Consider the following 13,895-nt stretch of genomic DNA (forward strand, 5'->3'; position numbering starts at 1 on the left):
CCGACACGCTGTGCGCGCTAATCTGATAAGTAAGGAGCGAAAAGTGACGGAGCGTCTCCGGGACCATTTTTCCCCTACGACACTCTGTACGCGATAACCTGAGAAGTAAGGAACGCGAAGTGAAGGAGCGGCTCCGTTACCATTTTTGCTCTCCGACACTCTGTGCGCGCTAACCTCAGAGATAAGGAGCGGAAATTTACGGAGCGCTTCTGGTAGCATTTTTCCACTCCAACACTCTGTGCGCGCTAAGGTGAGAGGTAAGGAGCGGAAAGTGACGGAGCGCATCCGAGGCCATTTTTGCCCTCCGACACTGTGCAGGCGATAACCTCAGAAGTAAGGAGGGCAAATTTACGTATCGCTTCTGGTGGCATTTTTGCCCTCCTACACTCTGTGGGCCCTAACCTGAGAGGTATGGAGCGGAAAGTGACGGAGCGTATCCGAGGCCATTTTTGCCCTCCGACACTCTGTGCCCACAAACCTGAGACGTAACGAGTGCGGAGTGACGGAGCCCTCTCGGGGCACATGTAGCGCCCAGAGTCCCTCCTGTGACCGCTGGCCTGAGACGCAATGAGAGAGTCCGTGATTGACGTAGGAATAACAAACATTTTTTAGTGGTTTTTCTGAGAATGTCCAGGAATGCCTTTCGGGCCCGCTCTGTGCCAGGGCGATTTTCAAAGATTTTAGTGAGTTTTACGCGTTTTGGTGGAAACGCCCTTTGCTCCGCTGCGGTGGCCTGATGATGATGATGATGATGGTGTTGTTAGCGCCCCCCAACACCGAGAGAGCCACCTCCGCCTCCTGCCTGCCACTCAGTCGTCCCATCATGGACGAATGTAGAGATTTCTACGCATCTCTTCTTTTACGGAAAACCAGTCTAGCAATCTCCAATGGTCCATCGGCGTTCTGGCTGGCTCCTCCAAGAAAACCCACGATGGGCTTGGAAGAGATTATGTTCGGAGGCACACCGAACTTTAAAGCTGTGTGTGTCTGTGTGTGTGTGTGTGTGTGTGTGTGTGTGTGTGTGTGTGTGTGTGTGTGTGTGTGTGTGTGTGTGTGTGTGTATTTGTGTGTGCGTGTGTGTCCCTTGTCGTAATTACTATGCTCTCTGGTGAGAAGGAATTTGATTACGGAGACTGTTTTGCGGCTCTCATCATCATCATCAACAATCTCCCCCAAGTCGAAATGTGCCCTCTCTCTCTCAAGAATAAAAAGATCCTTCCTTGCCTCTGGAATCTGAGAAATTAATGATCAGATACTTTCATACTCATAGTATGAAAGTATCTTATATCGCTTGGTGACTCTATGCTCTCAGCATAGGAGGAAATTTTCAGCGGACACATATTAGTGTCGATAAATATCCGCTGATGTGTTTCTGTCTGTGTGTGGGAAACGTGGTCGCTCCCTCCCTCGTTCGCTCGCTCCCTCCCGGACCTCCTCCTCCTCCTCCTCCTGTTGGGTCCCTCACTCAGTCGATCCTTCCTTTCCGTACGCACGTCCTCCTCACATCAGAGATGTGGGTTCATTGCTCTAGGTGAGAATGTCGCCCCAAAAATATCGTCACTTACCTCTCCTATAAGAGGAACTATTGATCAGACAGGCCATCAGGCATTAAAAGTGGTTTCCATCCCCATTGTGACTCATATGATGTTCTCAGGTATGAAGGAAACTCGCTGCGGAACCTACTAGCGCCGGCAATTGTGAGGTGATTTTTCCCCCTTACCTTCCATGCAAGGAGGAGGAATAGGAGGGTGCAGCAGAAGCAAGAGTTAGCTGAGCTCCTTTGCCATGTTTTTCAGCTCCGACCCTTAATGTCCCATAGGCTGAGAGATAAGGAGCGCAAAGCGACGGAGCGTCTCCGGGAACATTTTTGCCCTCCGACACTATATGTGTGATAGGCCGAAAGGTAAGGAACAAAAAGTAACGGAGTGCCTCCTGGACCATTTTTACTCTCCGACACTTTGTGCGTGGTAGTCCGAGAGGTAAGGAGCGAAAAGTAACGGAGCTTCTCCGGGACCAATTTTGCTCTCCGACACTATGTGCGTGATAGGCCGAGAGGTAAGGAGTGAAAAGTAACGGAGCGTCTCCGGGACCATTTTTGCCCTCCGACACTATATGTGTGATAGGCCGAGAGGTAAGGACCGAAAAGTATCGGAGCGTCGCCGGGACCATTTTTGCCTTCCGACACTCTCTGTGTGATAGGCACAGAGGTAAGGAGTGAAAAGTAGCGGAGCGTCTCCGGCACCATTTTTGCCCTCCGACATTATGTGCGTGATAGGCCGAGAGGTAAGGAGCGAAAAGTAACGGAGCGTCGCCGGGACCATTTTTGCCCTCCGACACTCTGTGCTAGCTAACCTTAGAAGTAAGGAGTGCGAGGTGACGGAGCAGCTCCGGGCCCATTTTTGCCCTCGACACTCTGTGCGCTATAACCTGAGATATAAGGCGCGGAAATTTACGGAGCACTTATGATGGCATTTTTACACTCAAACACTCTGTGCGAGCTAACCTGAAAGGTAAGGAGTGGAAAGTAACGGAACGAATCCGAGGCCATTTTTGCCCTCCGACACTCTGTGTGCGCTAACCTGAGGGTTAAGGAGCGCAAATTTACGGAGCGCTTCTAGTGGCATTTTTGCGCCCCGACACTCTGTGCGCGCTATCCTGAGAGGTAAGGAGCGGAAACTGACGGAGAGTATCCGAGGCCATTTTTGCCCTCCGACACTGTTCGCACAAACCTGAGACGTAACGAGTGCAGAGTGATGGAGCCCTCTCGGACCACATGTCGCGCCCCGGACTCCCTCCGGTGACCGCTGGCCTGAGACGCAAGGAGAGAGTCCGTGGTTGACGGAGGAAGAACAGACATTTTTTAGTGGTTTTTCTGGGAATGTCCAGGAATGCCTTTCGGGCCCGCTGTGTGCCAGGGCAGTTTTCAATGATTTTAGAGAGTTTTACGCGTTTTGGTGGAAACGCCCTTTCCTCCACTGCGGTGGCCTGATGATGATGATGATGATGGTGTTGTTAGCGCCCGAACACCCAGAGAGCCACCTCCGCCTCCTGCCTGCCACTTAGTCGTCCCATCATGGAGGAATGTAGAGATTTCTACGCGTCTCTTCTTTTGCGGAAAACCAGTCTAGCAATCTCCGATGGTCCATCGGAGTTCTGGCTGGCTCCTCCACCAAAACCCACAATGGGTTTTGAAGAGATTATGTTCGGTGGCAAACCGAACTTTAAAGCTATGTATGTGTGTGTGTGTGTGTGTGTGTGTGTGTGTGTGTGTGTGTGTGTGTGTGTGTATGTGTGTGTGTGTGTCCCCAGTCGTAATTACTATGCTCTCTTGTGAGAAGGAATTTGATTACGGAGACTGTTTTGCGGCTCTCATCATCATCATCAACAATCAGCCACAAGTCGCCGTGTGCCCTCTCTCCCAAGAATAAAAAGATCCTTCCTTGCCTCTGGCATCTGAGAATTTAATAATTAGACGCCACTCATAGTATGAAAGTGTCTGCCATCGCTTGGTGACTCTGTGCTCCCAGCATAGGAGGAAATTCTCAGCGGACACATTTTAGTGTCGATAAATATCCGCTGATGTGTTTCTGTCTGTGTGTGGGAAACGTGGTCGCTCCCTCCCTCGCTCGCTCGCTCCCTCCCGTACCTCCTCCTCCTCCTCCTCCTGTTGGGTTCCTCACTCAGTCGCTCCTTCCTTTCCGTACGCACCTCCTCCTCACATCACAGATGTGAGTTCATTAATCTAGGTGAGAATGTCGCCCCAAACATATCGTGCCTTACCTCTCCTATAAGAGGAGCTATTGATCAGACAGGACACCAGGCATTAAAAGTGGTTTCCATCCCCTTCTGACTCATATGATGTTCTCAGTATGAAGGAAACTAGCTGCGGAACCTACTGGAGCCGATAATTGTGAGGTGATTTTTCTTCCTTACATTCCATGCAAGGAGGAGGAGGAGGAGGGTGCAGCAGCAGCAAGGGTTAGCTGAGCACCTTTGCCATGTTTTTCAGCTCTGACTGTCAATGTTCCATAGGCTGAGAGATAAGGAGCGCAAAGGGACGGAGCGTCTCCGGGAACATTTTTGCCCTCCGACACTATATGTGTGATAGGCCGAGAGGTAAGGAGCGAAAAGTAACGTAGTGTCTCCTGGACCATTTTTACTCTCCGACACTATGTGCGTGGTAGGCCGAGAGGTAAGGAGCGAAAAGTAACGGAGCGTCTCCGGGACCATTTTTGCCCTCCGACACTCTGTGCGCGCCTATCTGATAAGTAAGGAGCACAAAGTGACGCAGCGGCTCCAGGCCCATTTTTGCCCTCCGACACTCTGTGCGCGCTAACCTGAGAGATACGGCGTGGAAAATTACGGGGCGCTTCTGGTAGCATTTTTGCACTCCGACATTCTGTGTGCGCTGACCTGAGAGGTAAGGAGCAGAATGTGACGGAGCGCATCCAATGCCATTTTTGCGATCCGACACACTGTGCGCGCTAACCTGAGAGGTAAGGAGCGAATAGTGACCTAGTGTATCCCAGGCCATTTTTGCCCTCCGACACGCTGTGCGCGCTAATCTGATAAGTAAGGAGCGAAAAGTGACGGAGCGTCTCCGGGACCATTTTTCCCCTACGACACTCTGTGCGCGATAACCTGAGAAGTGAGGAACGCGAAGTGACGGAGCGGCTCCGTTCCCATTTTTGCTCTCCGACACTCTGTGCGCGCTAACCTGAGAGATAAGGAGTGGAAATTTACGGAGCGCTTCTGGTAGCATTTTTCCACTCCAACACTCTGTGCGCGCTAAGGTGAGAGGTAAGGAGCGGAAAGTGACGGAGCGCATCCAAGTCCAATTTTGCCCTCCGACACTCTGCGCGCGATAACCTCAGAAGTAAGGAGGGCAAATTTACGTATCGCTTCTGGTGGCATTTTTGCCCTCCTACACTCTGTGGGCCCTAACCTGAGAGGTATGGAGGGGAAAGTGACGGAGCGTATCCGAGGCCATTTTTGCCCTCCGACACTCTCTGCCCACAGACCTGAGACGTAACGAGTGCGGAGTGACGGAGCCCTCTCGGGGCACATGTCGCGCCCAGAGTCCCTCCTGTGACCGCTGGCCTGAGACGCAATGAGAGAGTCCGTGATTGACGTAGGAATAACAAACATTTTTTAGTGGTTTTTCTGAGAATGTCCAGGAATGCCTTTCGGACCCGCTCTGTGCCAGGGCGATTTTCAAAGATTTTAGTGAGTTTTACGCGTTTTGGTGGAAACGCCCTTTGCTCCGCTGCGGTGGCCTGATGATGATGATGATGGTGGTGTTGTTAGCGCCCCCCAACACCGAGAGAGCCACCTCCGCCTCCTGCCTGCCACTCAGTCGTCCCATCATGGACGAATGTAGAGATTTCTACGCATCTCTTCTTTTGCGGAAAACCAGTCTAGTAATCTCCGATGGTCCATCGGCGTTCTGGCTGGCTCCTCCAAGAAAACCCACGATGGGTTTGGAAGAGATTATGTTCGGAGGCACACCGAACTTTAGAGCTGTGTGTGTGTGTGTGTGTGTGTGTGTGTGTGTGTGTGTGTGTGTGTGTGTGTGTGTGTGTGTGTGTGTGTGTGTGTGTGTATTTGTGTGTGCGTGTGTGTCCCTCGTCGTAATTACTATGCTCTCTGGTGAGAAGGAATTTGATTACGGAGACTGTTTTGCGGCTCTCATCATCATCATCAACAATCTCCCCCAAGTCGCAATGTGCCCTCTCTCTCTCAAGAATAAAAAGATCCTTCCTTGCCTCTGGCATCTGAGAAATTAATGATCAGATACTTTCATACTCATAGTATGAAAGTATCTTATATCGCTTGGTGACTCTATGCTCTCAGCATAGGAGGAAATTTTCAGCGGACGCATATTAGTGTCGATAAATATCCGTTGATGAGTTTCTGTCTGTGTGTGGGAAACGTGGTCGCTCCCTCCGTCGCTCGCTCGCTCCCTCCCGGACCTCCTCCTCCTCCTCCTCCTGTTGCATCCCTCACTCAGTCGATCCTTCCTTTCCGTACGCACCTCCTCCTCACATCACAGATGTGGGTTCATTGCTCTAGGTGAGAATGTCGCCCCAAAAATATCGTCACTTACCTCTCCTATAAGAGGAACTATTGATCAGACAGGCCATCAGGCATTAAAAGTGGTTTCCATCCCCTTGTGACTCATATGATGTTCTCAGGTATGAAGGAAACTCGCTGCGGAACCTGCTAGCGCCGGCAATTTTGAGGTGATTTTTCCCCCTTACCTTCCATGCAAGGAGGAGGAATAGGAGGGTGCAGCAGAAGCAAGAGTTAGCTGAGCTCCTTTGCCATGTTTTTCAGCTCCGACCCTTAATGTCCCATAGGCTGTGAGATAAGGAGCGCAAAGCGACGGAGCGTCTCCGGGAACATTTTTGCCCTCCGACACTATATGGCCGAAAGGTAAGGAACAAAAAGTAACGGAGTGCCTCCTGGACCATTTTTACTCTCCGACACTTTGTTCGTGGTAGTCCGAGAGGTAAGGAGCGAAAAGTAAGGGAGCGTCTCTGGGACCATTTTTGCTCTCCGACACTATGTGCGTGATAGGCCGAGAGCTAAGGAGTGAAAAGTAACGGAGCGTCTCCGGGACCATTTTTGCCCTCCGACACTATATGCGTGATAGGCCGAGAGGTAAGGAGCGAAAAGTAACGGAGCGTCGCCGGCACCATTTTTGCCTTCCGACACTCTCTGTGTGATAGGCACAGAGGTAAGGAGTGAAAAGTAACGGAGCGTCTCCGGCACCATTTTTGCCCTCCGACATTATGTGCGTGATAGGCCGAGAGGTAAGGAGCGAAAAGTAACGGAGCGTCGCCGGGACCATTTTTGCCCTCCGACACTCTGTGATAGCTAACCTTAGAAGTAAGGAGTGCGAGGTGACGGAGCAGCTCCGGGCCCATTTTTGCCCTCGACACTCTGTGCGCTATAACCTGAGATATAAGGCGCGGAAATTTACGGAGCACTTATGATGGCATTTTTGCACTCCAACACTCTGTGCGAGCTAACCTGAGAGGTAAGGAGCGGAAAGTAACGGAACGCATCCGAGGCCATTTTTGCCCTCCGACACTCTGTGTGCGCTAACCTGAGGGTTAAGGAGCGCAAATTTACGGAGCGCTTCTGGTGGAATTTTTTGCGCCCCGACACTCTGTGCGCGCTATCCTGAGAGGTAAGGAGCGGAAAGTGACGTAGAGTATCCGAGGCCATTTTTGCCCTCCGACACTCTGTTCGCACAAACCTGAGACGTAACGAGTGCAGAGTGACGGAGCCCTCTCGGACCACATGTCGCGCCCCGGACTCCCTCCGGTGACCGCTGGCCTGAGACGCAAGGAGAGAGTCCGTGGTTGACGGAGGAAGAACAGACATTTTTTAGTGGTTTTTCTGGGAATGTCCAGGAATGCCTTTCGGGCCCGCTGTGTGCCACGGCAGTTTTCAATGATTTTAGAGAGTTTTACGCGTTTTGGTGGAAACGCCCTTTGCTCCACTGCGGTGGCCTGATGATGATGATGATGATGGTGTTGTTAGCGCCCCCAACACCCAGAGAGCCACCTCCGCCTCCTGCCTGTCACTTAGTCGTCCCATCATGGAGGAATGTAGAGATTTCTACGCGTCTCTTCTTTTGCGGAAAACCAGTCTAGCAATCTCCGATGGTCCATCGGAGTTCTGGCTGGCTCCTCCAACAAAACCCACAATGGGTTTTGAAGAGATTATGTTCGGAGGCAAACCGAACTTTAAAGCTGTTTATGTGTGTGTGTGTGTGCGTGTGTGTGTGTGTATGTGTGTGTGTGTGTCCCCAGTGGTAATTACTATGCTCTCTTGTGAGAAGGAATTTGATTACGGAGACTGTTTTGCGGCTCTCATCATCATCATCAACAATCACCCCAAGTCGCCGTGTGCCCTCTCTCCCAAGAACAAAAAGATCCTTCCTTGCCTCTGGCATCTGAGAATTTAATAATCAGACTCCACTCATAGTATGAAAGTGTCTTCCATCGCTTGGTGACTCTGTGCTCCCAGCATAGGAGGAAATTCTCAGCGGACACATTTTAGTATCGATAAATATCCGCTGATGTGTTTCTGTCTGTGTGTGGGAAACGTGGTCGCTCCCTCCCTCCCTCGCTCGCTCGCTCCCTCCCGTACCTCCTCCTCCTCCTCCTCCTGTTTGGTTCCTCACTCAGTCGCTCCTTCCTTTCCGTACGCACCTCCTCCTCACATCACAGATGTGAGTTCATTAATCTAGGTGAGAATGTCGCCCCAAACATATCGTGCCTTACCTCTCCTATAAGAGGAGCTATTGATCAGACAGGACACCAGGCATTAAAAGTGGTTTCCATCCCCTTCTGACTCATATGATGTTCTCAGGTATGAAGGAATTGTGAGGTGATTTTTCTTCCTTACTTTCCATGCAAGGAGGAGGAGGAGGAGGGTGCAGCAGCAGCAAGGGTTAGCTGAGCACCTTTGCCATGTTTTTCAGCTCTGACTGTCAATGTTCCATAGGCTGAGAGATAAGGAGCGCAAAGGGACGGAGCGTCTCCGGGAACATTTTTGCCCTCCGACACTATATGTGTGATAGGCCGAGAGGTAAGGAGCGAAAAGTAACGTAGTGTTTCCTGGACCATTTTTACTCTCCGACACTATGTGCGTGGTAGGCCGAGAGGTAAGGAGCGAAAAGTAACGGAGCGTCTCCGGGACCATTTTTGCCCTCCGACACTCTGTGCGCGCCTATCTGAAAAGTAAGGAGCACAAAGTGACGCAGCGGCTCCAGGCCCATTTTTGCCCTCCGACACTCTGTGCGCGCTAACCTGAGAGATACGGCGTGGAAAATTACGGGGCGCTTCTGGTAGCATTTTTGCACTCCGACATTCTGTGTGCGCTGACCTGAGAGGTAAGGAGCAGAATGTGACGGAGCGCATCCAATGCCATTTTTGCGATCCGACACACTGTGCGCGCTAACCTGAGAGGTAAGGAGCGAATAGTGACCTAGTGTATCCCAGGCTATTTTTGCCCTCCGACACGCTGTGCGCGCTAATCTGATAAGTAAGGAGCGAAAAGTGACGGAGCGTCTCCGGGACCATTTTTCCCCTACGACACTCTGTGCGCGATAACCTGAGAAGTAAGGAACGCGAAGTGAAGGAGCGGCTCCGTTACCATTTTTGCTCTCCGACACTGTGCGCGCTAACCTGAGAGATAAGGAGCGGAAATTTACGGAGCGCTTCTGGTAGCATTTTTCCACTCCAACACTCTGTGCGCGCTAAGGTGAGAGGTAAGGAGCGGAAAGTGACGGAGCGCATCCGAGGCCATTTTTGCCCTCCGACACTCTGCGCGCGATAACCTCAGAAGTAAGGAGGGCAAATTTACGTATCGCTTCTGGTGGCATTTTTGCCCTCCTACACTCTGTGGGCCCTAACCTGAGAGGTATGGAGGGGAAAGTGACGGAGCGTATCCGAGGCCATTTTTGCCCTCCGACACCCTGTGCCCAAAAACCTGAGACGTAACGAGTGCGGAGTGACGGAGCCCTCTCGGGGCACATGTCGCGCCCACAGTCCCTCCTGTGACCGCTGGCCTGAGACGCAAGGAGAGAGTCCGTGATTGACGTAGGAATAACAAACATTTTTTAGTGGTTTTTCTGAGAATGTCCAGGAATGCCTTTCGGGCCCGCTCTGTGCCAGGGCGATTTTCAAAGATTTTAGTGAGTTTTACGCGTTTTAGTGGAAACGCCCTTTGCTCCGCTGCGGTGGCCTGATGATGATGATGATGATGGTGTTGTTGAGCCCTCTCGGAGCACATGTCTGGCCCCGGACTCCCTTCGGTGACCGCTGGCCTGAGACGCAAGGAGAGAGTGCGTGGTTGACGGAGGAAGAACAGACATTTTTTAGGTTTTTTTCTGAGAATGTCCAGGAATGCATTTCGGGCGTCTAGTACCCCTCCGGTCGTCTTCTGGTGGTGATGGTGATGATGTCTAGCCAGCCCCCTCCACTGTGAGCCAGCGCGATTTTAAATGATTTTAGTGAGTTTTACGCGTTTTGGTGGAAATGCGCTTTCCTCCTCCTCGTTGGCCTGATGTTGATGATGATGATGGTGTTGTTAGCGCCCCCCAACACCGAGAGAGCCACCTCCGCCTCCTGCCTGCCACTCAGTCGTCCCATCATGGACGAATGTAGAGATTTCTACGCATCTCTTCTTTTGCGGAAAACCAGTCTAGTAATCTCCGATGGTCCATCGGCGTTCTGGCTGGCTCCTCCAAGAAAACCCACGATGGGTTTGGAAGAGATTATGTTCGGAGGCACACCGAACTTTAGAGCTGTGTGTGTGTGTGTGTGTGTGTGTGTGTGTGTGTGTGTGTGTGTGTGTGTGTGTGTGTGTGTGTGTGTGTGTGTATTTGTGTGTGCGTGTGTGTCCCTCGTCGTAATTACTATGCTCTCTGGTGAGAAGGAATTTGATTACGGAGACTGTTTTGCGGCTCTCATCATCATCATCAACAATCTCCCCCAAGCCGCAATGTGCCCTCTCTCTCTCAAGAATAAAAAGATCCTTCCTTGCCTCTGGCATCTGAGAAATTAATGATCAGATACTTTCATACTCATAGTATGAAAGTATCTTATATCGCTTGATGACTCTATGCTCTCAGCACAGGAGGAAATTCTCAGCGGACACATATTAGTATCGATAAATGTCCGCTGATGTGTGTGTGTGTGTGTGTGAGGGAAACGTGATTGCTCCCTCCCTCGCTCGATCGCTCCCTCCCGTACCTCCGCCTCCTCCTCCTCCTATTGGTTCCCTCACTCAGTCGCTCCTTCCTTTCAGTACGTACCTCCTCCTTACATCAAAGATGTGGGATCATTGCTCTAGGTGAGTATATCGCCCCAAAAAAATCGTCCCTTACTTCTGCTATAAGGGGAGCTATTGATTAGACACGCCACCAGGCATTAAAAGTGGTTTCCCTCCCCTTATGACTCATATGATGTTCTCAGGTATGAAGGAAACTCGCTGCGGAAGCTACTGGTGTCCATAATTGTAAGGTAATGTTTCTCCTTTACTTTCCATGCAAGTAGGAGGAGGATGAGGGTGCAGCAGCAGCAAGGGTTAGCTAAGCACTTTTGCCATATTTTTCAGCTCCGACCCTCAATGTCCCATAGGCTGTGAGATAAGGAGCGCAAAGCGACGGAGCGTCTCCGGGAACATTTTTGCCCTCCGACACTATATGGCCGAAAGGTAAGGAACAAAAAGTAACGGAGTGCCTCCTGGACCATTTTTACTCTCCGACACTTTGTTCGTGGTAGTCCGAGAGGTAAGGAGCGAAAAGTAAGGGAGCGTCTCTGGGACCATTTTTGCTCTCCGACACTATGTGCGTGATAGGCCGAGAGCTAAGGAGTGAAAAGTAACGGAGCGTCTCCGGGACCATTTTTGCCCTCCGACACTATATGCGTGATAGGCCGAGAGGTAAGGAGCGAAAAGTAACGGAGCGTCGCCGGCACCATTTTTGCCTTCCGACACTCTCTGTGTGATAGGCACAGAGGTAAGGAGTGAAAAGTAACGGAGCGTCTCCGGCACCATTTTTGCCCTCCGACATTATGTGCGTTATAGGCCGAGAGGTAAGGAGCGAAAAGTAACGGAGCGTCGCCGGGACCATTTTTGCCCTCCGACACTCTGTGATAGCTAACCTTAGAAGTAAGGAGTGCGAGGTGACGGAGCAGCTCCGGGCCCATTTTTGCCCTCGACACTCTGTGCGCTATAACCTGAGATATAAGGCGCGGAAATTTACGGAGCACTTATGATGGCATTTTTGCACTCCAACACTCTGTGCGAGCTAACCTGAGAGGTAAGGAGCGGAAAGTAACGGAACGCATCCGAGGCCATTTTTGCCCTCCGACACTCTGTGTGCGCTAACCTGAGGGTTAAGGAGCGCAAATTTACGGAGCGCTTCTGGTGGAATTTTTTGCGCCCCGACACTCTGTGCGCGCTATCCTGAGAGGTAAGGAGCGGAAAGTGACGTAGAGTATCCGAGGCCATTTTTGCCCTCCGACACTCTGTTCGCACAAACCTGAGACGTAACGAGTGCAGAGTGACGGAGCCCTCTCGGACCACATGTCGCGCCCCGGACTCCCTCCGGTGACCGCTGGCCTGAGACGCAAGGAGAGAGTCCGTGGTTGACGGAGGAAGAACAGACATTTTTTAGTGGTTTTTCTGGGAATGTCCAGGAATGCCTTTCGGGCCCGCTGTGTGCCAGGGCAGTTTTCAATGATTTTAGAGAGTTTTACGCGTTTTGGTGGAAACGCCCTTTGCTCCACTGCGGTGGCCTGATGATGATGATGATGATGGTGTTGTTAGCGCCCCCAACACCCAGAGAGCCACCTCCGCCTCCTGCCTGTCACTTAGTCGTCCCATCATGGAGGAATGTAGAGATTTCTACGCGTCTCTTCTTTTGCGGAAAACCAGTCTAGCAATCTCCGATGGTCCATCGGAGTTCTGGCTGGCTCCTCAAACAAAACCCACAATGGGTTTTGAAGAGATTATGTTCGGAGGCAAACCGAACTTTAAAGCTGTTTATGTGTGTGTGTGTGCGTGTGTGTGTGTGTATGTGTGTGTGTGTGTCCCCAGTGGTAATTACTATGCTCTCTTGTGAGAAGGAATTTGATTACGGAGACTGTTTTGCGGCTCTCATCATCATCATCAACAATCACCCCCAAGTCGCCGTGTGCCCTCTCTCCCAAGAACAAAAAGATCCTTCCTTGCCTCTGGCATCTGAGAATTTAATAATCAGACTCCACTCATAGTATGAAAGTGTCTTCCATCGCTTGGTGACTCTGTGCTCCCAGCATAGGAGGAAATTCTCAGCGGACACATTTTAGTATCGATAAATATCCGCTGATGTGTTTCTGTCTGTGTGTGGGAAACGTGGTCGCTCCCTCCCTCCCTCGCTCGCTCGCTCCCTCCCGTACCTCCTCCTCCTCCTCCTCCTGTTTGGTTCCTCACTCAGTCGCTCCTTCCTTTCCGTACGCACCTCCTCCTCACATCACAGATGTGAGTTCATTAATCTAGGTGAGAATGTCGCCCCAAACATATCGTGCCTTACCTCTCCTATAAGAGGAGCTATTGATCAGACAGGACACCAGGCATTAAAAGTGGTTTCCATCCCCTTCTGACTCATATGATGTTCTCAGGTATGAAGGAATTGTGAGGTGATTTTTCTTCCTTACTTTCCATGCAAGGAGGAGGAGGAGGAGGGTGCAGCAGCAGCAAGGGTTAGCTGAGCACCTTTGCCATGTTTTTCAGCTCTGACTGTCAATGTTCCATAGGCTGAGAGATAAGGAGCGCAAAGGGACGGAGCGTCTCCGGGAACATTTTTGCCCTCCGACACTATATGTGTGATAGGCCGAGAGGTAAGGAGCGAAAAGTAACGTAGTGTTTCCTGGACCATTTTTACTCTCCGACACTATGTGCGTGGTAGGCCTGAGAGGTAAGGAGCGAAAAGTAACGGAGCGTCTCCGGGACCATTTTTGCCCTCCGACACTCTGTGCGCGCCTATCTGAAAAGTAAGGAGCACAAAGTGACGCAGCGGCTCCAGGCCCATTTTTGCCCTCCGACACTCTGTGCGCGCTAACCTGAGAGATACGGCGTGGAAAATTACGGGGCGCTTCTGGTAGCATTTTTGCACTCCGACATTCTGTGTGCGCTGACCTGAGAGGTAAGGAGCAGAATGTGACGGAGCGCATCCAATGCCATTTTTGCGATCCGACACACTGTGCGCGCTAACCTGAGAGGTAAGGAGCGAATAGTGACCTAGTGTATCCCAGGCTATTTTTGCCCTCCGACACGCTGTGCGCGCTAATCTGATAAGTAAGGAGCGAAAAGTGACGGAGCGTCTCCGGGAC

This window comes from Panulirus ornatus, chromosome 33 (assembly GCF_036320965.1).
Source record: "Panulirus ornatus isolate Po-2019 chromosome 33, ASM3632096v1, whole genome shotgun sequence".
Taxonomy (NCBI): domain Eukaryota; kingdom Metazoa; phylum Arthropoda; class Malacostraca; order Decapoda; family Palinuridae; genus Panulirus; species Panulirus ornatus.